Genomic DNA, 25,181 nt, shown 5'->3' on the forward strand with positions numbered 1-25,181 from the left:
TATAACTGGGGAAGTCAGAAATAATGTAATGCAGTATTGATTATTTTATGGTACGATTAGGTGTAATTACATCTCTCAAATTTTATTTTAATGTTACTTTCTACTACTTTTAGCCTTTTAAAATTATCCAAAACATCTCCATTTAATGGAACGAACATGCCTTCAATTTAAATGTGAAACACTCTTTTTCTGCTAAAGTGTGACCTCAATATATTTGAAAACATAAATTACTGCTATGTATAAACCATAAAAAATGAATGATGAATTTAATTCTGGTGAAGCGTGAGGGACTGGGAATGCAATGGAGAAATACTGTTTATCCAGAGGAGAGGGGACAGCCCAGGTAGAAAGAAGGAGGCAAAATATGACCTTCTCTAGCACTGAATGGGACACGACATGCAAAGGACTCGACTTTGGACATATAGACTAAGGGCAAAAATCATTTAATGCCTGGATCAAGTCCTCAGCTGGCCTTGATCAGCATAGCTTCACTGCAATCAAAGGGGTGATACCGATTTACACCAGTGGAGATTTTAGCCCACTGTATTTACTTGGTATTTGATCCCCTCCAGCTGTCAATGAGCAGAGGTGGATGTTACAGACGCACAGGGCAGCCTCCTCACTTCTCACTTCATTTTCAGGCCTCTTTGCAGTGGACCTTTGCATAGACAAGAACCCAACTGAACCCACTGTGCCTCTTATTTGACAGTAACACCTCACCCATTATTAGAACTAATTACATTCATTACTGTGGGATCTAGGAGCCTTACCCTTGAACAAGGGCTCCATTACTGAAGAAGAGAGACAGCTGAGTGTCCCTGTCCAACCTCTGCCACAGAGCCTTCTAATACACCAGTGTTTGGGTCCCTGGGCAGCATCACAAGAGCTATATTAATAAATAATGATAGCCCAGAACTGCTTCCTCAGTGGCCACAAACAAGGATCATTTTTTCCTCAGGGACCCCTGCTTTAAATGTAAACTAAGGATGGACTTCACTAATGCTATCAAGTCCTCTGAGCACTTACTGTGTGAGTGTCCTCAACCTCCAAACATTTCCCTATTTTACCTCTTAACATGCAGACAGGAAAATATGCTCTCACCCATAAGTGTGTATAATAGTTCAGGTTTATGCTTGAGGAAAGGAGAAGCAGGATGTCTGGTAGGGTCACTGATAATGGTCTTAGAGCTCCTTTGGGCCAGTGTGAGTGACAGACTGTTAAATTAAAGTAATTTTCATATTAGTTCCTTACCCACCTCCTGCCTCTCACCCACTGAAATCATTTGAGTCTAAGCTTTCTATATCACTGGGGGTTATAAAGAAGGTGCATAGGAGGAGAAATTAGAAAGACAGACAGACAGACAATTGAGATGTAACTGCTGGAGAATCTCAGCTTCTGTGCTAATGTATTCCATACATTATTTGCAAATGGAAAAGACTCTACACAGTCAAAGTACCACATACCTGGGGAGAATTCTCCTCCACCACATGCCACCACTGCACACTCGGAAGGACACAGCACGCAGTGCACTGTCCCTGCCCGTGTCAGGACTGAAGAGAGGGTGGGTGCATTGTGAGCTCATAACAAACCCCAGATTGCAGCTGCACTGTTAGACAGGGCTCACAAGGCTAACTCAGAATTCTCTAAAGCCACATACCAAATCAGAATGAGTTCCTTTGGAGGAAAATTAGAGAGGGAACAGGTCTTACTACAGGATAAAAATACAGCTCTACTATTTTAACCTGCAAAGATAACTTTAGGCAAAAGCCTCTAAATTACCTCAATTGTTAAGAAAATGTGGGAAACAAGTTTATTCACCTGAAACAATATCATCTGGGGAAGTTCTGTATTGCTGGATGGTTTATTCAGTAAACTTCAGAGAAAGGCATTAATAAAACCTTAAGTAAATTATTTGTGTAAGTGCTTCATATTCTCCTTCATATTTATTTCTGTTAATTAAAAAACAAACAAACAACAAGCTAGTTCTAGGCTAAGGAGAGTACCAGCCTGCAAGATGGTCCATCATCTCACACAGCAGCTCAGCAAGTTCTTCCATCTCCAGAAGTGCTCACACACTGCTTTCCACAAGCCATCACTGTATTTAGAGCATCAGTTCCTCCATGCTGGCAAGTACTGCACTTCCATAGACATTTTTACAGGGGAAGTCCTTTTGCCACAGGAATACTATCCAGCAAGACCACTCATTACTCTCTGCTTACCAGCACCTGTTCAAACTGAGCACACAATTGGCTGTGTGAAGTGGTAACTGCAGGGATCACTCCCAATAGCTCTTAAGGCTGCTCTTTGTTCCACAACTACTGATATGGACCTACCATGAAGGACCTGCCTGTTTAATCCACAACTTTTCAAAATGCCTGCCAGCAGTTCAGTGCATTCAGCAGCCAAACATCCCAGGATGCTCATCAGCTGGACTTGCTGATTTGTTGCTATCCATTCTTTCAAGTGTTCCCTTATCTGCTTTACATCAACAGCTAGGGTGCCAAGATGCTCATTACTTCCTAATGGTCCATATTCCATTTCTATATTTTTCTTCTTAAAGACCAATTAAAAAAAAGTTAAGTAGCTCAGCCATTTTAGAATCACCATTGATTCCAGCTCTCTCCTAATTTATTAATGGGCTTACCTTCTCTCTTGTATTTCTTTCCCCCGATATACTTGGAAGAGCTCTCATTATTTATTGTGGCCCTTTGGGCCAACATTAACTCATTGTGTTTCCTACCTACGCTGAGCGCTGGAAAGGTTTCTCCATTTGCCTGCTGGCGTCCTCCCCATTGCTGGATGAGTTCAGACATCGAAAGGTTTGCAAATTTGAAAACTCGGGTAATTCTGCATCATTCCTATCCAAGTCACACCAACTCCAGCAAGCTTTGGAGATTAAAACTGCAAAAATGAACACGTTCTAGTATCTCAAGAACACAAATCATGCAGTATTTCAGGAGCAGCCTAATCCAGATTTCATTACCATTACTTGAGAAACATGTATTTTGGAAAAAAAAGCACAAGAAACCTGACACAATTGGAGTCTAAACAGTTTGACTCCACGGAAGACTGTACCACCTCCAACCAAAACTAATAAAATGCACAGGTTCAGCATTACAAAGTGTCCCATGGGAGTTCAGCACATAATTTCCCTGTTTTTAATCTGTATTTTGGGAGAATCTCAGCCTGGAAAGATAGTTGTCAGGATTTACTGGATTTTCTCTCTTTTCAAATGAGCAAATTATTCATTAGACTAAAGTAGGAAAATTCACTCCTCCCTGGCCACAATCAAGTTTCCCATCAATTAGGCAAATTGACACGAGGTTTAACATTTTCCCACTTACGTTTCCGGAATTACTATGAAAACCACCCCTCAAACTGATATCCAAACTAACCTTGCCCTGTAAAGCAACTTCAGGAATAGCTTTAGAGGGCAAAATTGTTAACCAGAAAGACAGAAGTCTATCAGCAGTAGATCAGCCAAATACAAAGAAGTTTGTAATAATAAGGAGACACTGTCTTCAAACAAAGTATTTCACACAGAGAGGCACTGAGCGAACTCACAGGTCAGATATAAGATCAGCATTCGCAAGCCCATTCTAGAGAAAAATGATTTCTATTAAGATTTCAGGTGCCTATATCATAGAGTAAATGAAACAAGGATGCTTATAGAGGCACAAATAAGCGGTATAGATGTGCACACGTGCATGTATATACATCTGTGTACAGGTGAGTGTCCTTACATACACGCAGGTCTTCTGATCTTTCTCCTTACTCTCCTCTCACCCCCCAAGTTTGCGGTTGCAACAGAAGAGGCTCACAAATGCACTTTACTACTTCACAACTAGTAATTCTGGGCTACATACAGATTCTGCTCTCACCCTGACTTAGATTTATGGCAAGACAACTAAAGAATAGCTTCCAATTGTGCTTACTCCCTGTTTATCTATCATATTTCAAGTCTCATCTGCAGAAGCAGGAGTGTAATGCAGTGAGCATCAACGTTAATCCCAAGGGAATACCAGTCCCTGGGGACAGCCGAGGCTCTGCTTCCTGTTTAAAGAATATGCACTGACTGGTTAGGCAAATTGCATGTTCTGCATTTCCTTTGAATATCCCTGAACATCTATTCCCAGCTCTGTTTTCTATTTAAGGCTGGCATGATGGATGCTCAGAGAGATCCTAGATGCTCATCCCTAATAGACAGTACCAGTATCAATTCTCCCGAGATAATTCCATTTATCCATTATCACTGTATGTAGCAGAGTAGCACCTAGATGCCATATAATCCCAAATGGACACACACTAAGAGGCAGCTCATATCCAGAAAAAGAAGTCTGAATGAACAGATATGCAGAGAAGGAAACCAAAAGCACAGGGATAGAAAGTTCCCCTCCCCTTGACCCATCACATGCAGCAAGCCCAGGGCAGAGCTGCGAAGGCAGAATTCCTGATCGCCTGGCCAAATCAACACATACAGTGTCAACAGTTAAAGGCCTGAGCAGCGCTCTTTAGGTATATACTCATTACCAAACAGGACAGATCACAGACTTCCCTTCCCTGATGCTTGTATTCTTTATTGTATGGCACTGGATGGCATAGAAACTCCAAATATAGCAGCTCAGAAATCTCTTGCCTATTCCCTACTTGCCGGCAAAAATCTTGTTTTGATATTTGCAGGAGTGAATTAATTTGGTATTCCCGATAAGATCTCAGACACACCCCAATGCCACTTACACCCACAGCAGCTGATAACATCATCAGCTGACTTCTCAGCTCAGCAACAGTCTTTTTCACCCGTTTCTAGGATTATGAAATACATATTTTGTGTGGCTGGCTAATGCCAAAGTTACAAAATCCATGTAATTAAGATTAATTTAAGAGCTGGATTGGATCAACTTGTGGCATCCACCCATTAATTAAAAGAAACACTTTGAATTTCAAGCGGCTGCCTTAATATTTCACTCTGTGCTGGCACTGTTAACCTCAAATTGGCAAGCAAGACGCAAGTGCCCAGGTGCGAGAGGCTGGGGGCCATTGGTTCAGACAGGCTGCCTGCACTGGGAGACAGGTGCCCTCTTCTGGGAGCCGCAGACACGTTAAATTATCTGTGCTGAACTGCTTGGGTCACTGCTTGGATGAATACATGTACATCCACTCAAGCACAAAATCTATACAGGTTTACACAGACTTATGTACATATGACGCATCTTCCCAATGCCATGCCCAGGCTGTACATAGGTGGTTACCTGTGACGATGATATGTTTGACATATTAAATATTTATGAGTTGTTTCAAAAAGTCTGGGCTTTTTTACTACAGATGCACATGTATATTAGCTCTGGAGATGAGCAGGTAATGTCCACGTGTGTTAGACTTCAAGCCACATAAAGACAACACCGAAATGGGCACGTGTTCCAAGTTACAGGTATTCCAACCAAGTTTGAAAAAAGTGACAAACCCTCTGCAAAAGCTTAACATGGACAGCTCTGCAGGTTCTTTGGGGTCCCTTCCTGCCCAGCTCATCTTTCCACAAAATCTGACCACTGTTATTATTTGCTCTACCCTAGCACCTAAAGTCTTAAACAATCTGACATTGCCTTTGTTGCATAAACAAAGAAGGGAATCTACTAACTACCCTGAAGAGTTTACAGTCAAATGGTACAGAGTGTTAAAACCACACTATACACTGAAACATAAAACTTCAGGTCCCAAGATTACCTTTCATTTGGAATGGGTCCATATACCCCCGGGAACAAAATGAGAAATAACACAGATTTGGAATAACTTAGTTTTTCAATTTGACTATGCTGATCACCTCATGCATGTATGGGAATATGAACAAAGATACATATATGCACCTTGGGACATACTGATGTATATGCATGCAAGAAGATTAATTCAAAGAGGAAGTTCATTTCTATGAGATGATGCACATAAAGTGTGTCTAATGTATAAGAATGTGGAAATATGTGCATACGTTTACAAGGAGATTGCATTTGTATGACCATATGAACATGCCTATGAAGGTCTTTAAGCAAACTTGTCAGAGAGGACACAGACTATGTGCAAACAGCTGGAAAGATGCATAAGACCAAATGTTTTTCTTACTGTCACAGCACAAAAAAGTTAAGAATCTCTTCCAAATCCAGATTTTCTCTTGGATTCTACAGCTGCTGAGCCTATTTGTTTTATGTATTTTTTATAATCTGAATTGCTCTCATGCAAAGACATTTTAATTCATTTAGAACAAAATCTCTCCCTCTTCCCTTTACAACACAGTCGCATCTTCTTTGCAGGGAAAAAGTCAGGCCCAGCACAGCACGTTGTTCTCTTCAGCACCTCCTGTTGGGTGCAGTTACACCAGCCTCTCTCAAATATATCACATCATTTAACCCACGGCCTGTGGCTGAATCAGAGATCAATAAGTCCCTCCTAACAGCATCTGTTGGATGAGATGTAAACCAGCCACTGCCTTTCTGCCTTATTCTCCCTATATCATTCCATCAGCACTCAGTGCTGTCTAAGTACAAGGCTTTGATCAAACTAGTAGTTTCCCTTCCAGACATCATCATGATCCATATCCAACTATCCTTCAGCAGGGCAGGCTCCAACACCCCTTATTAGTGGCTTTGTATTTGCAGAATTGTGGCAAGTACAGACTGGATGAGAACTTGCGTATATTTAATACAATCTAAATAACTGAGCAAGTACTGGATTTAGTTTACAGATCAGTTATTCCCAATTCTATTACCCTTTTTCATTGCCTCTCCTGACACCCTGATCAGAGGTAATCTGGTCACATTTCTGATACCATAGTAAGTTACAAACAAACAAAATAATCAGATATAAAGGTGGGTATAACCTTACCGGTCTGTGAAATGCAGCCACATCTGGAGTGCTGTGCAGCAGATGTTCAGCAGAGCATGGCAAAACTGTGGTCCAGTGCGCCTGCAAGGGAAAGGAAGAATTTGATTAGCAGTTGTCCTGCACCAGCTCTAAATCAGTTTACAAGTGTGTTTTTGTTTGTTTTAAATAGGTATATCTCTATTTTTGCAGCTCGATGTACAAAAGCTGGGCAGGGGTGAGAGGACTTATTTGAGGTTATCAGCAAGTGATCCAACAGTAGTTAAAAGTAGAATCTAGAATTAAGGAACAACACAGCATTGCCTAGTTTTCCAGCACACATACTCAATTATGCTTAAGAGTACCATGAGATCTTTAACAACCAGAGATGACCAGAAGGTCATCCAAATGAGCCTGCAGAAGCTGTTGTAACCGACAACCAACACAAGTTTCCGTGGTGAGGATAAGATAGCCACCTCTTCTGATACCAGCAGATCTCTACTGGTAGACACAAAGCCTACCTGCACCTGAGGCCAGGGCACAGCGGCAGATTTTGAGGTGTCAGTGTACTCTACATGTGTTCTCATTCTTGGGGAAAATGTTCATGATTATTTCATTTTGTGGCGGTAATGGAAAATACATTTTAGTGCTTGTGTTCTGCATTTGCAATTCATGTTCCCATACATGATTACATTAAGTCTGTGTTCTGTCATTTTTGATGAATGTAGCTTGTTTTCTGTAAAAAACAGACTCTGGGATGGAAAGTGACAGAAGAGAAGCTGTAACAAAGGATGATCAATTTTTTATGGCCAGCACCAAATGCAGGGGAAGTCCCTGAATGTCTCTCTGAAGCTGGGGACCCTTCAGTCACAGCCTGAAGTATGACCCATTCCTGTCACCATGCTGCTTCTGGCAGCCACAGGGCAACAGTGGCTAATACTGCTTGATTCTTTCGCCAAAGTTGATAAACTTGCTTTTCATTGATAGGTCAGCAGCTGAGAGCAATCCTGCCTCTGCAAACAAGTGTCTGCAGGTAAAAAGCAGCAGTGGGTGGGTTCAATTCATTTATTAGCACAGTAACACGTATGACCCTCAGCTACATTATGCTGAATAATGAACAGAGACCCTGGAGCAGGGGCTCTCTCTCCCAAAGTCAAAAAGCAAAGAAATGGGAGAAGAAAGAAAGGCATGAGGAAGAGAACTGATCTACTCAGAGATAACTGTTGGAGGCTCCATTGGAGATTATCAGGATAGCGGTCACAACCTAAAGGACTTACTCAACTTCCCAGTGACTTCAAGCTGGAAAACCAGAGTAATGCAAGTCAGGCATTCTGCTGGAGGTTTCAGCTCATCTTGATCAGACCGAGACTCCGAGTAAAAAAAAAAAAAATTGATCCCATGTATTTGTAGGGACAAAAGGTTTTCTGCTGGTGGCAGTTCCAGATCCTGTCATGTGTGTTGTTTTTGTTCAGGTTGTCATGAGCCAGATCTTGATCTCTGAGACTCAACAGTAACCACCCTGAAGTTGGGGAACTGACACTGGAGTTTTCCTGCTTCATAAAAGCTGAGAATAAGGCTTCTTGATGCACAACTCCAGCTTACTCTGCTGTTCAAAATTCTTACTCAGGCTACAGTTAAAAAAGATGCAGGGCTGCTGGATTTGCTTCTTGCCCCCCTCCCCCGGGACATGTGCTCCCCATCAGCAGATGGCTTCAGAGATTAAGTTCTAAAGAGGAATTAGCAGGAATATCTGCACACAGTGCCCCGGCAGCTGCCTCTGCTCACACCTGTTCTAAGTTTCACAGCTTTCAAAGAATCAGTGTTCAAGGGTTTTTTGCCCTTTCCTTTTTTGGGAAATAGAAGCTTTCAGGGCAAATGCAGAGCTGGCTTCTACAGACACTTGGGATTTCTCCACTTCGCAAGCAGATTCCCTGGAGCTGCACCTCAGCCCAGAATTTTGGCTATGACCATCAGATTTTGAAAGAGAATCAAGCTATTTCCCTAATCCAGAAATCACAACAAGGAGACCTGCAGTATAGGTAAAAGTGAAAAGCCCTCTTCACAGGAAAGGGAACTCACAACTGTTTGTTACCTTTAAATAGTAAAAAAAAAATTATTAGATCACATCCAAAAGTCCGAGGGACATACCCTTCACACTTCAGTGTATTTCTTTGGCTATGTCTCTTCTGATCATCAAATTTAATTTAGACAGATCAACAAGAAAAATGGCAGCAGTATCACCAGGGGCTATAACAGTGGTCTCCAGCACTGGGCACAGGGTTAAATGATGTAATTCCAGGTTCTGCACTGCTGAGGATGGTGTCTTGTAACATGTGACATCACTAAATAAAGTTGAGGTGCTGAGCTTGAGTCACTTTTTGCAGGGAACAAGAAAGGGATCTCTTGTAAGAGGAATTTAGGTACAATGTAGTCTGGCACCTGGATATGCAGCCACCTCTACAAGCAACAACAAAAATATTAATAACCAGCAAAGCAACCATGCCAGAATGTCCCCTTGGTTTGGGCACACTCTCCAGTCACTTGCCATCAAAATCCCAGATATTTCACAGCCTACTGTGGCACCTGAGTTGCCACATGACAGATTGTAAAAAAAATATTTATACACATATACCTACAATAATAAACATCTGATTAATTCAAGTGTACCTGATTGTGGGAAGCTAGGAGATGAGTAGCCATTCTTGAGTGTTCCTGATGTATAAGTAGAATTCCTAGTGCATATAAGCACTTACTAATGCACATAGCACTCCTTAGAGCTAAAGCGTTTATGTGCTTGGATGCACGTGCTCACTACTATTGCAGTTCATACATTAGTCCATGTAAGTCTCTGTACAGTAGTGCTGTATGTTCTGATAACTGAAGGAACAGTCTGGTAACACTGAAAAACCCAATCTGCTGACTAGTGATGAGTCTCTGTTGCCACGTTTGGAATCCCAGATGTTTATCCGAGGTAATCCATAGCCCTTTTCTCAAGCCCAGTGTAACCCCCACTCTCTCCCATAATAGCCAGCAGCAATGGCCTTAGTCTTCATTCCCTCTCCTACCAACACCATCCAGTGAGGCAGAAACAAAGGCGATGATACTAGTAGCCAAAAACATTCCAGGCAAGGACATGAGCATGAAATAAGATTAAAAAAAAAAAGTAGAAGCAGCAGATAGAAGTGAGACAAGAGAATGGGACCAGCACAGGAAACAAGAAGAAAAGCAAAGGTTCAGAGAGAGTCACAGAATGTCAGGTATTGGAAGGGACCTCAAGAAATCATCCAGTCCAATCCCCCTGCTGGAGCAGGAACACCCAGATGAGGTTACATATGAAGGTGTCCAGGCGGGTCTGAATGTCTGCAGAGAAGGAGACTCCACAACCTCCCCGGGCAGCCTGGGCCAGTGTTCTGTCACCCTCACTGGGAAGAAGGTTCTTCTCATATTTAAGTGGAACCTCCTGTGTTCCAGTTTGTACCCACTGCCCCTCGCCCTATGATTGGTTGTCACAGAGAAGAGCCTGGCTCTTCCTTGTTACACTCACGATGATGAAGTTTAGACTTCATACGGCCAGAAAAGAGCAATGAACGCAGAGAAGACAAAGATGCCTCTCACTTGCCCATGGCAATGTGCCACTCCCCCATCCCACCGCTCCAAGCTCTCCTCACTATTCTGTCGGCAGTGCCCACTGCATATCAGCAACGTGCCATCTGCCTCCACCACCGCCAAGGCACCGACCTTGGCAATCGGTACAGATCTGGCGGTGACATCTGTCGGGACGCTCCACAGACACCAGCGGCTTGCCGCGGCTCGCACGTGTTGGGAGCAGCGCTCGGCGGGGACCGCGGGATCGGGCGACCCCGCGCCGGGCGGTGCAGCCCCCGCAGCGCCGGGGCGCCACCTGCAGGCGGCGGGCGATCCGCTCCGGATCCGGGATCCGCGCCCCGCCGGCCCCGCTCCGGGACCCCAACCAGCCCCGTTCAAGAGGCCCGGCCTCCAGCGCCCGAGCAGCCGTCCCCAGGGCAGCTGCCACGCCGCGGGACCGGCCCGACCGGCCGCTGGTTTGGAAGAACAAAAAGCTGAGCGCTAAACTTCCCCCCATCGACCAACTGCAACAGGAGGATGGTCCTGAAAATAGAAACTATGTGCTTCCTAACATTGTTTATATACATTTGAAGAAGGCATCCTCAGGGGAAAAAGAAAGAGTAAAATCCATGTGATGAACTGCATTTGCCACACATACACTGGTCCCTTCGGATAATATTGTTTCTACTCTTAGACACTTTGAAGAACCTCACAGACCTTTATAGAAAAAAACAAAACAAAAAAACCCACAACAACCAACTTTAAAACTCCAGAAGCACCCACTTAATTGATGCAATAGTCTTCCATTTTCTGTTTCTATCCCTTCCTTTCCTTGCTATTAAATAGAAGATGGGCAATATTTGGTATCAGGATTACAAACTCGTTCTGCACACCAATGTAAGAGCCAAAAAGGGGAGCTCTAGAACTGTTAGAGGTGAAAGTGGCTCCTGCCTGGTAAGGGAAGGAATGTCTGTCTTCCTCTCACAAAGAGATGAATGAACAGCCCTTCAGATCACAATGGCCTGGCACACAGAATGGCTACAACACATCCTAGCCAGACTTTTCTACCATTAATTACTTCTGGTTTATCCACTCACAGAACTTCACAGATTTGCTTGTGACCCCACGGCAGTAGGAAGGGTGCCTTGCCAGATGAACGAGATTAAAAACTAGTTCTGATGCAACAAGGTAAATTTCTTTAGAAAACAGTTCTGATGAATTTAGGTGAAATATAGAACATAAGCAAAACCCCAGTCAGATATAGCGTGGTCTGAAGGAGTTGTGGACACTTGTAGAGGAATCATAAAGGTCAGTCCCTGCTCGTGTCTCAAACCGCTGCCCTCCCTCCACCACCAGGGCCTTCCCCATCAGTCCTGCCAGGATCTGGTTCCCCAGCCAACTGCACCTCCCATCCCCACATGGCAGCTTATACAGCGCTGTGTGACACCGTCAGCATCAACCAGTGACATGGCATTGTCCTCTCCATTAGATACCAGATTGCCACTCCTCTCGTAGTTTGTTGACCTTTTCCTTGCACCTGACAGTAACACATTCAACAAAAACAGTGGGTCCCTCACAGCACCAGTAGAGTCAATACCTCAGCAATGCCATCGAGATCTACTGCCCTCATAAGATGTTAATGCCACAATTCGAGATTCCCATGCTAGATCCTCTCCATCACAGGCTCTGAGGATGCTGGTGGGAGAGAAAACGGCCATCAGAAAACCAAGGACCAGCTCTGCTATTGTGGCTCTGTCGTAACATCTTCACCCACCAGTGCCTCAGTTTCCCCATCTGTAAAATGAGGATAATGATAATGACCTACCTCAGAGGGTGTGGTTTTCAGACGGGTTAGCGACCAGCACTACAGAAACACCCCCTAGCAATAAATACCCCCGCCTGGCACTGAAGGAACCGAGGGCACCGCATCCGCCCCTCACTGATCCTGCTAAGGAGAAAACTGCTTGCCAGAGCTCTCCTGCCTGCGACTGCGCAAATGTCCAGCCAGCTCCATCCTCATCGAACCATCCTGCGTCTATTTGATAAAGACGAATATTGCTTTTTAAATAAATATAAAAACTCCGCTTCCTCCTTGGTGAGTTCATTTTGAGTCATTTTATTTCTTTCCTCCCCCTAGATTTTTCCCCAAATAATGTGATTAAGTGAGTCAGCGTTCTGCTTTCCCTGACAGCCTCTGGATTTAATTCAGTTTGAGGACTGTGACCTTTGACTCCTTTTTACTATACTAACCCAGCTAAGAGAACACTTAGCGATTTCTCCGCTTCCTACTGGGAGCGTATCTGGTGGGGGGCGAGGAGGGGGAGCAGGGGTGGAGGGGGGAGGAAGAGAAACAAACTTTCACATAAAATTATGGTATATGGATAATTGAGAAGTTTAAAAACATGAATCTAATTGTGCCGTCCCTTGAGAAGCAGATATTGAGCCATCCTATAAAAGGCTTGGAGTATCCCAATGGTGATTTATTGCTAAATCCTAGTATTTTTCAATACATTATAGTTTTTAAATTGTGTTTAAATTGAGTGTAGAAGAGCAGAGGCCATTAGGAGATGCAGAAATGATGATTATATTTAAATATTCATGCACGCAGTACCTTATTATTGAATCTGAACACTAACAAAATCAATATTAAGTGCGGTTTGACATGAATTTATTTATGAATTTCGACTTTCTAAGTACTGTATTTTTTCACTCAAAAATTGTGAGTATAATGTAGTAATGATATCAAAACAGAGTGTCAGAGAGCATTAGCTGAGGAGGTTATAAACCTCCGTATTACAGGGCCCCATATCGCCCTCAAAAGTGCTTAGTGCACAAAACCAAAATGTTTTTTTTCTTTTTTTTTTTTTTTAAACACGTAAATACACACACACTCAGAAATAGGAAGGAAATTCTCTGTCGGAAATTGCACTGCAGTGGCTTTGATTGCTCTCCGAGCCCGGTCCAGGGACCAAGCAAACTGGGATTTGAAGACAGACAAACGTGAATGGAGTGCTCTGGGCATGTGGTTTGTGGGGGCACTTTGTGCTCAAGGGGAAGCTGGCAAAACAACAGCCCACAAGCCCAGGGTGTAGCCAAGGTCCCCGCCAGAAAGGAACCAAATAGATCAGTCTGTACTAAGAACCCACAGCTCCTGTCCTGCTCAGCAGTGCCAGGTCAGTCTCACTGGGATCCCAAAAGGCAACACCAGTCAAAAACATTCTCATTAAAAACATCTGGTGGTAAGTTGTGCTCAGATCAGCTAGTAGGTCTGGTAGAAAAGGAAGCCCCGCTTTCTTTCATGAATGTAATGCCAGCAAAGAGAATGGAAACAGGTTGGGGTATCTATTCATAAGCAATGTGCAATATGGCAGGTACCTCCAGCAGTTTTCACTCAAAATGATGGAAAGATGGGGAAACTGCCTAGAAGTCATCCTCCTTTTTCTTCTTAAAAAAAAAAAAAAGCTTCCTATATTTTGCATGCTTCCTTTTTAAGGTGTTAGTATCTCAAGCAGGACACTTGGTAATCAAGTTGGAACTTCCCCAGGAAAGACAAAGCTTTTGAAAGCTTGCTACTTGGTTCTGCTCACTTACTCATGATCATGCAACGGCAGAGCTGCAGCAAGGCCCTCCTTCACTGACTCCTTGTCCTTGCAATTCAGACATTGCTGCTCTGTCACCATTGCCACCTGTGGGGATCTGCTGGGTTTTTGATGGAGCTATCAGTCCACCCTGCTCAAGCAATCAGAGACTTCAGCTGTGGAAAACAGAGGCCTTTTTGGTAATGGAGAGGCAAAGACAATTCAGACTAAAGCCTTGACATAAGGGGACAAAGAGGAGGGGCTTGTACAGATCTATCTACAGATAAGTGATGTATATTAAAAGCTACTGTTCTTCCTCCCCCACCAATTCATTTCAAATGTGAGAAGAGTTTTGAAGATTTATTTGCTATTGACAGGGATCTGGACTGAGCCCTCCACATACTCTATCATGCATTGTCCTTTGAGTCCAGCCTAGGTTCAAAATACTACGCAGCCCATAGGAGGAGACACTCACCCCACTTTCCTTCTTCAGCATAAACCACTCCTTATCCTGGCACCACCCCCAATGGACAGGCCTCTCCTTTCTGCCTGGGGGCCATATACCTACAAATGTCAGACCACTTAAGTTAAAATAAGAAAACAATTTTGGGAGCTCTCAGTCCAGTCAGAAGCCCACAAGAGGCAACAATAGATACCACGGCAGCAGGCTTCTCCTGGTCTTTGCTCTCTGTAAAGACTGGTATAGAAAGAAAAACAGTCTGATCAAAGAGAAACAATTTTTGTCTTTAATTTCTGACCATGAACAGGAACCAACACTGAATCCAATGAAAAGCCATACTGCCTTCAGTAATACCAAAAGCCAGATATTCAAAGGGCAAGTACTTAAGAGGGCTCAAGCATTTTATTTGAAGCAAGTTGTCAAAGCTCACAGTCCAACATACTCATAGTTTCCTCAGGTCTCTAAAATAGCAGGTGTTGGCAAGCGAGAGCCAGGGATGCCAAGCAGTACAGGAATGGTGCTGCACTAAGGGAAATCTCTTCTGCTAGGAAGTCTCCTTGGTCAGCCCTTCAGCAAGGTGAACAACATTCTGCAAAGTACCAGCTGAAGACAATACATCCCTGGATTTCTTTTTCAGATGCAGATTTTCTGCTCAGATTAATCTTTCCTTCCTCCTTATTCTCAGGCTTGCCTCTCTTTTCTCTGCTCATGCTGGCATTTCCCTGTACAGCCTGCCAGGCTCTTAATGGATTGGCAAGGTTCTTCAGGGACTGGATTGACACAGAAACCCATGTAAAGTATCCCCTCTTGGAAGGGGTTTGATCATGGAGCGCTGACATGATGGCAGATCACACTGCATACGCAGAGGCCACACACGACAGGGCAAGCGGCAGCAAAAACATCACTCATTAAAATTAATTCCTTTCTCATTTTCATCTTAAAAGGAATGCTCAGATTTAGTGGTCTCAGCTGAGTCTCTGATGGATAGAGGTCTGCATTAACAGAGCCCAGCATACCCAGTTTGACTTGGTTTATGCTCTGCAGAATGGATTGTTTCACTGACTTTTCCAGGAGTAGGAATGAGGGGAAGAGCCCAGTACTAGAGGACAGTGTTGGAAGAGCTTGGTAAGAGATGCAGTATAAAGGGCACTAAGGAACATTCAGCACCCAACTTTACTCTAAGCTTTTGGTAAAAACAGTCAGGTCTTAACCACTCTATGGCTTGCATCAGTGCTACCTTCTGTGGTTAAGGACAGTTCAGATGCCTTGGGAGAGGACACCAGAGTGAAGTGTCACTGGTGTGACCCAGGTACAGCAAATCCACATTTCTCGTGAGATCTCTTTCCCAGAAACGCTGAACACCATCTTGGAAACTCTGCACACAAGAGATGTCTAATGCTGGCATTATTTCTAACACTAACAACTCGTTAAGTTTTTCCACTATGCATCTGTATCAATATTTTAACACAACTGTTACAAGGAAAATTGCTTTTTTTTGTGTGCCTGTGTCTCCTCCCTCCCCTACTCTCTCATTAAATCAGCATGACAGATTTTAGCCTATTCCATAACTAAGTGAATATCTCGGAAATTTAAAATCCCCAAAGCACAGTGACGGGTTCTGAAAGCTTTCCAGTGGTGCAGAGCATGAACAAACTCGATGGGCTTCGATCGTTCCCACCCCTTATTGTAACTACATGCAGGCTTCTGTGACAGAGCTAAAAAAATAAGTGATCAACCCAAATCTGTATAGGAGATAAAGAACCCAATGCACAACTTACAACCACAAGATTCAGCAGTATGAGCATAATAGGACTAATTTCTCAAGTAATATTATCTACATCAGTGTAACACCATCACCAAGTTTGATCTGATAATTTACAGCTGGCTAAACATGGTTTAAGAGGCAACAGAAGGAGAAGGGCAAGGGGGGATTCATTACACTAAAATGGAAGCCAGACACCAGGATATGGATTGTACAATCTATAGATGGAAAAGGAGTAAAAAGGTCCCATCCAGATCAGTTCCCAATATGTGTAGACCAGCCATTTACTGGTATTTGGAGATATGACTAAAATGCATTAATGAAAGATAATTACCTCAGAAGATCAGCATAGACAAAATGGTCTGTAGTGGGGGCAACAAGCAGAGGGTTCTCAAAGAGCCAAGGAAAAAAAAAAAAAAAAAGGAAAAAATCATCAGGGAACTGATAAGAAAACCCCAAGAAGAAATCTGAGGTCTTTGACATGGAACACTCACCAGCATTTTTAAGGGGGGGCTAAAGAAAGTGCTATCACCAAGGAAAAAAAACCAAACCCTCTTTTCCAGTAAATCGATGTATTTTGCTCTAATTTTATTAGGAATATAAAAGGAGCCTTTAGAAAAGTGCTTAGAGAGCAGAAAGAAAAAAAGAAGAGATAGGGAAGGCTAACAGTAGAAACATTAGTCTGTCTGTATTAGGAATCCCATACTCACATTTTATTGTTACTGTCAGGATGCAAAAGGCAGCGCTTAAAACAAAATAATACATAATGTATTACAGGGGCATAAACATCAGCAGTCATTTTTATTTTAAAAAGAAAATGCAAAAAAAATATGGAGATAGCTTGCAAGTGAGGGATCCAAGGCACAGCATTTATATCTGTGTCCACTGAGATAATCAAAAAGGTATTAGAGCAGCTGATGGAAGAGGGTACCACAAAGGACTCCTCAGCAGTTTACCACTGTTCTCATTACAAGGTGGCTGTGGAAGCTCATTCAAAGGAATCATGGGGTCAATTTTTAGGTTGGGTGGGAATTCACTCCAACTCTAAAGATGAGATAATATTTAGGGAAATAAACTCCATACTTTTGAATGACCAGTAGAGAAAATGGGTTTTGTACATTTGCACACACTTCTGAAGGAGTGAAAGGGTACAGAGAGAAAAGAAATATGTAGAAATAAGGAGTCACTTATGTTTTCCAGCCAGCCCTTTTCAACCATTACCTTTCTGTTGCACTTGTCTTATCTACGTTGACCTTCTGCTTTTTTCAAGTTAGCTCTCTAACACACCTAAACCTCAGAGTCTCAATTCAGCATCTTTTGTCAGTGCCATAACATAAATAAGTTTTATAATAACAGCCTGGCACAGAATTAAGCGATGCATGTGCCATCTGTCTACGAGGCAGAAGAAGGGGTCCTGCAGCAGCAAGGACCTTCCCTTCCACAGACTCTACTTCCCTGCATATTGGGTGTCTGAATCAGTCCTACTGTTTCCTCCAGGTATCTGTCTACTCACAGGGCTTGTACCTTTGAGTCAGCTTCCAGCAGAGACTGTCCCAAATTCAATGGGTTGCTTTCCTATACTCTGTTGCTGTGCTGCTTCCCAGACCCACAGATTCACTGAGGGGCTCAGCCCTGCCACAGCCTGGTCCCCTTCTCCTCCTACATGCAAACTGCCTGGTTCCAGCACTGTCTGTTTACCAGGAAGAGGGGACTCCTTTTCAGTTTCTAGAGCCACACCTGCTTCTTTGAGCAGCCACTAAAGTCAGGAACACAAAGAACACCATGTGAGTAACAGTGGAAAGTTCAGGCAAGATGCAATGAAGCATCATTGCAAGGGGAATGAAGGAGATTTTAAATACACAAAATATCCCCTTTAAATATTTCAGCTGACAGCTGGATCTAACACTACCTAAGAACAGCTGGATCCTCCTCTGTTAAAAAAAAAAGCCACACAGCTTTTCCCTCTCATTCCTTGTGATTCTCTGAAGGTCTCAAGGGGGTGCTGATCCCCCTGTTTCCCTATCTGGTTGTACTGCTTTTGTCACAACATATGCAGACTGACATGGCACAGCCACAGTTTGCTGATGGGATGTTAAAAAAACCCAACTTGCTGTATTTGCTCATTTCAAATGAAAAACAAAGGTCTGCTCCAGGAGGCAGGAATTATTTGGAACTGAAGTTTAGAAGACCCTTACAGAGGTGATGTGCATCAGAAATTGATGAATTAAGAAGTTCTGCAGTTTTAGAGGACTTGCTCTTGAGAATTGGAGAGGAGTTCACATCCAAACCGGGTTTCATCCCCAGCTATGTTACTTGCTTCACTTCTTAGAACCTGAAATTAGCTACAATGCTTAATGGCTTCACCAAAATAAATAAGGATATCACTCTTAAGGACTCTGGAGATGATGAGCATCAGTGGGACTCAGCAGTGTTTATCTTCTATACAAACACAGGTATACAGAATTTGATGATTTTAGGTAGTCTTAGTGGATACTAGTTCCTAAAATGAAAATATTTGCATGCATGCTAGAATCCTCTGCCTGGCAGACAGTTGTGAGTGGTAAAGCAGAGAAAGACACACTGATGGAACTGGGTAAACAGCCACATTGCTGGACAGGACTGCTTTATGAGAAGCTGTTTCAGGTCGGGTCTGAATGGCAGAGAGCTGTGCAGAGAAGAGCTCATTGTGCCCCTGTTTGGAGAGCCCTTGCTGTCTCCTTCCTCTCAGCAAAAATTACACTGTTTAAAGAAAAACAGAAAAGAAGGAAATGCCACAGAAGAAATTATGAATTGCAGAGCTTGTGAAAATTATGCCAATAATCCAGAAGATAATCTTGCCCTCCATCCCCTCATGGCAGCTCATCTCTGTGACATCTTTCCACTTCATAAATCTCTTCCTTGATTGAGAGGCAGATCTGGGAAACAGCCCCTGGGGGAAACAGTTCCTGAAAAGCCTGCGTACCACGCCAGAGGCATCTTCTCACTGAGGTACAAAGAAAGTCAAGGCCTCATACTCGTTGCAACTGCACGAGGGTTCTTGGCACCATCTAGTGCCAAGAAGAGAGACTACAGAAACTGTGCTGGAGAGGAGAACTTGGAGAATCTGCTTCAGCAGTCGGGGCAGCTCTGCTAGCACAAGGAGGCTGAAGTGAATGCTTGCCACCTCCAAATGTTCTATGTACAGCAGATTCTTCCTTGTAGCAAACAAGCTAGAAGAAATGCTACGTTATATAGGCAAGGTGTTACAGAATCTACCTGGAGGGCATTACCTGCTGTTCTTAGTGGCAGCTTGGGTACTCCAGGTAGGCCATACATGCCAATGGCATGTGCCCTCCCTACTGTCCTGCAGACAGCAGTGGGATGGACAGTGACAGCTTCCAGAGCACATGGAACCCAAGGAAACCTGAAACCCTGAGCTGCAAATGAAGCTGTTGCATTAAAGGAATATGGAAGATGACACAAGGTAATATCAAGGCCACAGACTGTATGAAAATGGATTTGACAGAGAGTGTAACTATCACTTCACGAGCAAAGGAAAGTCATTCATCAAGGTGCATTACTCATCCACTTCCCTCCTCTCCAGCAGAGCAAGAATAGTAAACAGTTGCTCAAGTCACACAAACCAATCAGCATTTAAAACAAAACAATACTTCTTGTTTTTCAAGTTTTCCTGGAGCCACCTCCCTTCCTGTCCAGGTACACCACCTTTCCTCATTCCTGAACACCGTCATCACCACCAGGCACACGGAACTGCAATGATACGGAGCCCTAGAACTGATCCTCCAAAGTTACCACCTGGAAAAGGCTACTGGCTTGTGATGTTGACAAATTGGGACACGTGTGCTTTGGAAGACTACAACCATCACTCCTGCCTGCAGTCCTCAGAAAGCAACTGAAGGAATCAATGAACTATCCACGAGTAATATTCTCAAATCAACTCAGCTCTTCATCTTTCTAAGGGAAGCAAGCCAAGGACCATGCTGAAACCTCAACCACAGGCCCCAGCCACTCTGTGGACACTAAAGATGCCAGGGCAGTTTCCCAAAAAGCAGGTGCTAGCTTTGGCATCCTTGGCCAATATTTACATTCCTCCTTGCTGTTACAAAGCATCCTTTCTATGCAGTTAAGAGCCAGATCCCCAGGGGAATGTAGGCGCCTAATTCCAATTTCATTGGGAATAAGATCTCTCTTTATCTCTGAACCTGGGATACAGCACTTTAGGATCCCTGACAGGCAAATGGGTGTGGGAGAGTCTAAAGCCCATTTCCACCCTGTCTTGAAATTCATGTTATTGTTCATTCCATATAAAACAGTTCTGAAAAGCTCCCAAGCCAAAATTCCCTCCTTGCACAACAGGGTAATGATTTACATTCACTTCGCTAGGGTACCAATGATACCTTGCGGTGCAAGGAAGCAACAGGGATCCAGACCTTGTGACAGTTAAATGGGAAACCACTGCCACGGCAGTGGATCAGAAAATGCAGGTACAATCCTGCAATGTTCCTCACTGGAAACATGCAGCACAATGCAACAATATCCATTCTGAAGCCCTTTCTCCTTTAAAGACACAGACACATGCAGTTTTAAAGTGCTTTAAGTAGCTAATTAGGGTGTCTTCCCCTCCTTTATCCCACAAGATGATAATTGCATTATAAAAATGAATATGTAACTAAGCAGAAACCACAGGAACAGTGATGGCAGAAAAGGAGATGGAACCAGAAGCAGCCTCGCTCCACAGTCGCAGGTGGAAGCCCTTGCATTAGAGAGACTAGCGCTCTAGTGCGGTTTCTAGAGCTGTGGGGAGGAAAACCTCGAAAAAGCCCCACATCATTTAGAGTCACAAGAGTCAGCGAATGGTTTAGTGCTTAAACAATCGATGTCAGGAAGAGAGAAGATCCGTGAGAGAGTGTCCGCCTCTAGCTCTCCCTGCATACATCTCCCCAGAACATCTACAGTCATCAGGGTAATTTAGAGAGAAAAAAAAAAAAAAAAAAGACAGACTTGGCTTGGCCTAACTGGGGCTATCACTGTAATTATGGAAGGAAGTGAGAACATACCAGCAAGGCCCCAGGGAGTAAAGAGCAAAGTGAGGGGAATGCAGCCTGTATTTGTGGGACCCTGTGAAGCTGAAGAAGTGTCAGAGAGCAGCACAGTGATGCCTGAGGGTGGAGCAGAGCTAAAGCAGTTAGATCCTCCTGAAACAACAAACAGGAAAGGATCTGGGTGTGGAGCACATCTCACAACTAGCACTCTGGTTTCCCTCAGTAGCTAACACCACAGATGACCAGGTAACTGGACACGCTCTCTATGCATTTGAAAAGAGAGGTATCATTATAAACAGCTACATGGATGATAAGTATCTTTATGCTTTCAAATAGGAAAGGGGGAGTCTCTTCCTACCACCAGTTCTTCACTGCCCCTGTGGTGCACAAGCAGCCTTTGCCAGTCCATTCTTCCACATCCAGTGCATTATTATGAACCCTCCAGCACACACAGCTAATTAGGGAAAATATCCTTTCTAGCAATTTAAATGATTTTGGCATTTTCAGGAGGGCACATGTAATATTCAAATTACTTCCACTCTGCGCTGCCTTGTCTTGCCTGGCTCATCTTCCCAGGTGAATTTGTAGTCTCTGAAATGCTCTAATTTCCCACACAAGCCATGTCAAATATAATTTTGGTGCAAAGTTGGTAATTATACGTAACATCAGTCTGATGTTAAAAACACTGAAAAATTTAGCAAGAAGAGACGAATGGAGAGACATAAGTCTGAGACCAACCAACGAAAGGCGTGCGGCCCCCTTAGTATTTGCGCTCGTTAATTAATAATAGCATGTTTTCAGGAACTGAAAGGATGTGTTTCCCGAACTGACTGGAATTCACTTATGTCCCAATTACACTGTCTCAGTGAAGAACTTCGGTCAGGTCTCGCTGAAGAGCCGCAGCTAAACCAAAAGCAAAATCCCAGCTCCCCACTGAAGTCCATCACAGTTGCAAGGGTACATAAAGGAGCAGAAATCTTGCCCCTGGGCTCAAACCCAGAGATGAGATTGTCTCCTCCTCTGCCACCCTCTGCTGCAAACCCCTCTGCAAGTAGTCAAACAGATTTGCATCAGTGAGTCACCAAGTGTATGGATATGTATTAGAATAAGCGTAATTATAACTGCTGGCCCCAAAGTATTGGGCAAACATTAACAGACTTGTTCCTTGGCTCCAAAGAGAATTAACATCACGAGTGAATTATCTGACCCCATCATCAACCCTTCCCTAAGGATGCCAGGTCTGCCTATTTCAAGGAGCATCCCAACTCAGCCTGCTTTTTGACACCATTATCCCAGCACACTGGCTGCCTGTCAAAAACCGTTGCGAATCTCTGTGTTAACCCATTCCACTCTAAAATCCATGCCTGGAATGACTGCTGGGAAGCACAGAGCCATTTGTTTTGAAACACCACCACCGGCAAAATGAAACCCAGCTTTTTCTTTGACAGCTATTTTGGTTTTGTGGGCTACAATCATTGAAGTGTCTGGGAAAGGGGGAGGAGGAGGTTCTGCTCCATCATTCAAGAAGCTGCACCCTCCGCCTGCTTTATAAGGTACCCGGTTGGCAACGCTCTCCCATGCGTGGCTGTGTTGCTGCCTGGGGTGGCCAGCTAACAAAACTCCAGTGCAAACCTTGCCGAGTCCTGTCAACGCTACATCTCATCTGGGCTAATGTAAACCAGAAACTCACCCTCCATCCCCGGGAGGGGTCAGATATAGTTGTAAAGCATGAGAGTGCTGACAGGGTCTCCAGCAACATGCTCCTGTTGTATCATTAGGTCCATATTCACTGCATCTCAGACTCCTCCTGGGTAATGCCTCGGTTCATTCTGATGCCAGAGACATTCAGCAGGCAGACACAGGCTTCTGCCCAGTTCATCCAGTTCCAATCTGTTCAATTCCTCCCCATAAACTTCACATTTACAGAGGTGCTAAGAGTGCAAAACTCTGCGCAGTCAAAACAGCAGAGCATTTGTCCTTCTGATGCCTGATGTTTAGATGGTGCACAGCAAGAAAGGATTTGGTTTCTTACTGAGAAGCCCTTTTTCACTTGCCAGCCCCTCCAGCTGGTGGAGCAGCTATAACAGGGCAGAATTATTTGCTGGGCTAAGCAGAAACCTCCTGCCCCAAAATCTACAAAAGTCAGCAGAAACACAGTGATGGATTTCAGTGGTCACTGACTAGGTACAAGCTCCCTAAAAGTAGTAGAAGAGCAACAGCTTCAGCAGCAGAAATATTAACAGATGAAATCTGACAATAGTATTGGCATGAGGGTAGGTAGTCCCCTAAGGAGCAACAGTCTCTGCTGGTATTGGACCAAGAGAAGGTCTCCATGACTTGGTGGTTCCCTGTGAAACACACTGATCTCCTGCAAGCTCTTCCTCAGCCAGGGTAATTCACCAACTCACTGTTCCATCTAACGCAGCAAGAAGGGAAGGAAACAGCTGGAAAAGGGATTTTGCCTTTCTGTTACAAGTGTCCTGTGGCCTGGCACAAAATAAAGGACACACTGATCACTGTCTTCAAGGCCTGTGCAAAAATTTAATGCTAACTGAAGTTAATTCTGAACTCCTGGTTTAGACAGAGAGCATGAAGGGCGAGTGAGAGCGCCAGGGGAGAAACTGATTTCCCGTCATTTCATTTCATTATTACCAGAATCAAATAAGCAAAAAACTCACGCATCAGGCTTTTATAATCATGAGATCCGAAAATGAATGAAGACATTGGATTACTTTGTACTGACGACTTCAGAGCCTTTACAGTGATAGAATTTCAGACTGCTTTTGGAGACTATTGAGGCCAGAACTTGCCTTTGACTCATGCAAATAAGAAAATCTCACCTAATCAGAGGACTCCATAGCTGCATCTTTAAGCAAGATGTCCACCCAGTTCAATTCTATACTCATCATCTCCTGAGGTTTGAAAATAAACTACCATTAAGCAAGGGGTCAGAATTAGGCAGAGAAAAGCTAAGCTAAAAGTCAGCTGCACAGAGTAGTGTTTTTGGTGTTGGTACTTAAAATGGACATCACAGCACATGTCACCATAGTCCTATGCTTCAGTTTTCCTCTGTTTGCCCACCCAAACAGACTCAATTATTTTATGATGTAGGCTGAATGGAAATGGAGGGTACCTTTTGTCAGCAGTGCTTGATCACAAGAGAGGCTGTAGCCTACAGATGTGATTAACTCAAGAAGCATGGCTGTGAAGGCCCCACATCAAAGCCTTGTTTGCTGAGGCAGGTGATGAGCCAGCCAAAATTTGAGATACATTCATAGTTTTGACTAATGTAGCAGTAGAATGGTCTCCTATAATTTTTTGTGTTGAAACACAGACGGCCTTTTACCAGCTTGATATAATCCAGCAGCATCTAATCGGCTGCTGCCACCCTCTGCCTTCCCCCACCCTCAACACTGGCGGATATGTCAAAGCAAAAACATCTCTCCATTTCTGATCTCCCTGGGGTCACATCTGGTTTGAGTCAGGCTTCTCATTTGGTTCCAATCCACCGATTTCCTGCTACTGTCCATGAAAAAGAGAGTGTGACTCTGTGGCTTCCCCTGGGTGTAATGGTCTAATCTGTACCTTGTTGTGCACTGTAGAGGGGAGGGGGAATCAGTGGTACTTGGGAGCAGATTCCTCTTCCCTTATGATTGCATCCTGTTCTTACGCAAAGCACCTTTATTCTTGCTAGCGATGGCAGCCCCAGATGTCCTGGTGCCCTCCCTGTATCACCCATATTCCTCTGGCCTCCTAATTGAATCCTTCCCTGGCTGGGACAGGCTTTCCTCATTAGGATGAGCTGGATCCAATTCTACTCCCCCCCTTCCATCTCCCAGTCTTTCCTTGTGAACACAGGACAGGCCCCACAGAGCTTCTGTGGGTGGATGACCGCACCAGTGAACTCT

General features: G+C 43.8%; 1 protein-coding gene across 1 annotated transcript in view; it reads right to left on the reverse strand.

Annotated features, from left to right (window-relative positions):
- Positions 1–6,892, reverse strand: part of CASZ1 (castor zinc finger 1) — a 239,741-nt gene extending 232,849 nt beyond the window's left edge. Inside the window, exon 1 of the mRNA XM_065037510.1 lies at positions 6,871–6,892. The gene's annotated coding sequence lies outside the window, so the exon portion shown is untranslated. The remainder of the gene's footprint in view (positions 1–6,870) is intronic.
- Positions 6,893–25,181: the final 18,289 nt, after the last annotated feature.

The sequence above is a fragment of the Columba livia genome, chromosome 21 (assembly GCF_036013475.1).
Source record: "Columba livia isolate bColLiv1 breed racing homer chromosome 21, bColLiv1.pat.W.v2, whole genome shotgun sequence".
NCBI classification, from domain to species: domain Eukaryota; kingdom Metazoa; phylum Chordata; class Aves; order Columbiformes; family Columbidae; genus Columba; species Columba livia.